At 46.3% G+C, this 2,932-nt stretch overlaps 1 non-coding gene across 1 annotated transcript; it reads right to left on the bottom strand.

Moving 5' to 3' along the window:
- Positions 1–1,430: 1,430 nt before the first annotated feature.
- On the bottom strand, positions 1,431–1,533 carry LOC138474983 (U6 spliceosomal RNA). The gene has a single exon (XR_011269189.1). It is a non-coding gene; the product is annotated as a U6 spliceosomal RNA (small nuclear RNA).
- Between the last annotated feature and the right edge of the window lie 1,399 nt (positions 1,534–2,932).

The raw sequence follows: 2,932 nt of genomic DNA, 5'->3' as shown, positions 1-2,932 counted from the left end.
GAACTCAAAGAATAATAACAATAAAATCCAAATATCATCTTAAAGCAATCCTGGCAATTCCCAGCCAGTTCCAATCTAAACATATCTGAAATAATGTACTTCAAAAAATGTGGACTTACTACCATCCCTTTCTCCAGATCATCTTAGAGTCATACCCCAAATAGGTCAGTTCCACTCCTTCAATTTAACTACAAAAACAAGTATACCAATCTCTTCCCCATTTCCTTTGGAATTACCAAATGATCACCTCATTTGATCCCCCACAAACCCCTGATTCACTCAAATCTGCATATATCTAACCACCACTCTGATTCAACATTCAATCCAGCAGCGACAGTCTAAGGGTAGGCGCAATAGGTCAAAACTAGAGGCCCCATTCACATTTGTCAGCCGCATGTCACAATTCCATCCACACCTGATGCCAGAGGCCGAAATCATGAGAAGTGTCAATTGTAGAAGAGAGAAGGGTTCTTCCTATTTTCCAAAAATGAATAAAATTAAAAAATAAAATAGTGATTTAAAAGGCATACATGTACATTATATCAACATATTCTCGTAAAATTAGATGAGCATCATATGCAGCATTGTGTAAACCCCATTCCAAACAAATCTCAAACTAAATAATCACAGACACATAAAAAAATTCAATATTAACCTTAGGATCGCATCCTATTAGACATGGGTAAACAAAACAAAATTCAACTGAAAATATGACACCCTGCCGAAATATTCGCACCCTTCCTTGCAAACATATCTAACTGCATTATGCATTTAACAGACACTACTCACAAAGTGTAAAAGGAAGTAAATTAAAAGTAGAGGACTAATAATGAAGTCTAAGGTGAAAGAAGACAGCAGAAACATAGTAGAGACCAACCTAAACCTCAAAACTCGCAATACCCTATCAGATGTTGGAAAGCAGCATTGATTTAAGGTCACATTTTGAAAGCAAGCAATAGGACCCAACTTTGGATATATCATGTTTTTTTAAAAAAATTTAAGTACACCAAACCACCGTGTATACGTGTAAAATGAACCAAATTTGTTTGTAAAGTGAACAAATACATAGACAGAAATCTCAGAGGATGGCATTAGGTCCAACATGTTACTAGTTTTGGCTCACAGGCTTGAATCTCAAAGTTGGTCCCTGCCACCTTCACTATGGGCTCTGCGGGCGGCATTTTCCTGGACCTTGGTTATTGAGTGAGACATTGCTTTATGATCCCCTTGCAACCATCTTGAAGCTGTCTCAAGGGCAGTGGGTCGGTGGGCTATCCGCAGGCATTAGCTGACAATCGAGTTGCACACCACAGGCACACTCATTCCCCATACACGAGCCGATCTGATGCCTTTCCAACATTGCGATTTGTTTTAAAACAGCAGTTGTTAATGTTACTGAGCAGAGGGCATATCTGTCCATGCATGTGTCTCATAATATTGAACGCCTCACGAAACTGCGTCTGTTGTGCAGGGGCCATTTTAGTCTTCTCAGTATCAATCCAATTTTAGTATAAGTGCTACAGAAGTGAGCACAAACTGAAGGTCGACCCAGTCACAATGCAAACTTCCAAGACATATTGTATTTGACAATGGGTAACTGACATTGAGTACACTGTGATGTCTGCCGCCGCCGGTGATGCAGGCGGCAGCAGGAAGGTGAAGTGGGCCCTCGGCTGAGGCCTGCTCGGGCACGCAGCATGCAGGGCGCAGCGCTGCAATCAAACGCACGACTACACGTTGGGTTGCATAAACCCGGACTGGCGTGAGCCCGCCAGTTCCGGTGATTCCTTTATTTCCTCCTCCCCCTTCCGTGTCACGTGACCTTCCACGTCAGGGCACGTGACACCACATTCCTCCCCAACTTGGAGGCAATTTCACAGAAATCAATAGAAAACATTTTAGCTTGGATTACCGTCTTTTTGCACCAGTTCTTTGACGGTATACTCCGTCTACGACATATCCCTGGAGGCGAGATGACGGCTTGGGCTTCTCTCTCAGGCTGTAACGGGTGTTCCTTTCTCTGAGCGGGCCTTCTATGGTGGTCTCTGCTCCAGTCTCCGCCTCTTTCGGGTGCGGTCTGTCCGTTTCTTCCGGCGCATTTTCGCTAATCGGTGGTACGCGTCTTTGGGGCGTGTTGGTTGTCTTTTCTCTCGGAGATGGTGGGTGTTCTTCCCACATTTCCGGGGGTACCTTCCTGAAATGGGATACGTTCCTGGTCACGGTCTCCCCTCCTCGGGTGGCAGTGATCATGCTATGGTTAGCGGTCTGGACTGTCCACGGGCGAACTTCAAAGTTGAGGGACATCTTCTTCGGCGGTGCTCGGTTCCTGACGAGGACTGTGTCTCCTGGGTTTAGTTCTCGATGGCACGCTCGTCTGGCGATGCTTTCTTGCTCGTTGTGCTTCCTCCGCCTTGCATCCATTTCTGGGATGTCTGGCTCTGGTGCAATCCAGTGGGGATGTAAAGGGAGTTCTGCCTGTATCGGTACTCCGAACGTGAGGGCTGCTGGGCTGATCCCAGTGGCTGAGTGTGGGGTTTGCCGGTGCGTTCTTAGAAACCGATACACTGCCTTCAGCCAGGGGTGCCCTTGCTCCTTGGCAATTCTGATGATTTTGTTTAGCGACCCCATGAAGCGTTCCGCATCACCATTTGCCTGAGGCCATCTTGGGGTAATGCGCTGATGTTTTACGTTCACTTCTTTGAAGAATTCCCGCAGCTCCTGGCTGGTGAATGATGGTCCATTGTCACTTTTCACTTTCCTCGGGATGCCATGTGTGGCAAACATCTTCTCCAGCGTGAGGATGGTGGTTTCGGCGTTGGTGGATGCCACATGCTCTACTTCAGGGTATCTGCTAAATTCGTCTATCACTACGAGCAGGTATCCTTCGCCCGCAATGGTGCAGTGGTCCATGCTGACTGCGTCCCATCGCTTG

This window comes from Ambystoma mexicanum, chromosome 8, assembly GCF_040938575.1.
Source record: "Ambystoma mexicanum isolate Mex_15411 chromosome 8, UKY_AmexF1_1, whole genome shotgun sequence".
Taxonomy (NCBI): Eukaryota; Metazoa; Chordata; class Amphibia; order Caudata; family Ambystomatidae; genus Ambystoma; species Ambystoma mexicanum.
Note: the sequence above shows the minus strand (reverse complement) of the source record. Positions and strands in the feature narration are given on the sequence as shown.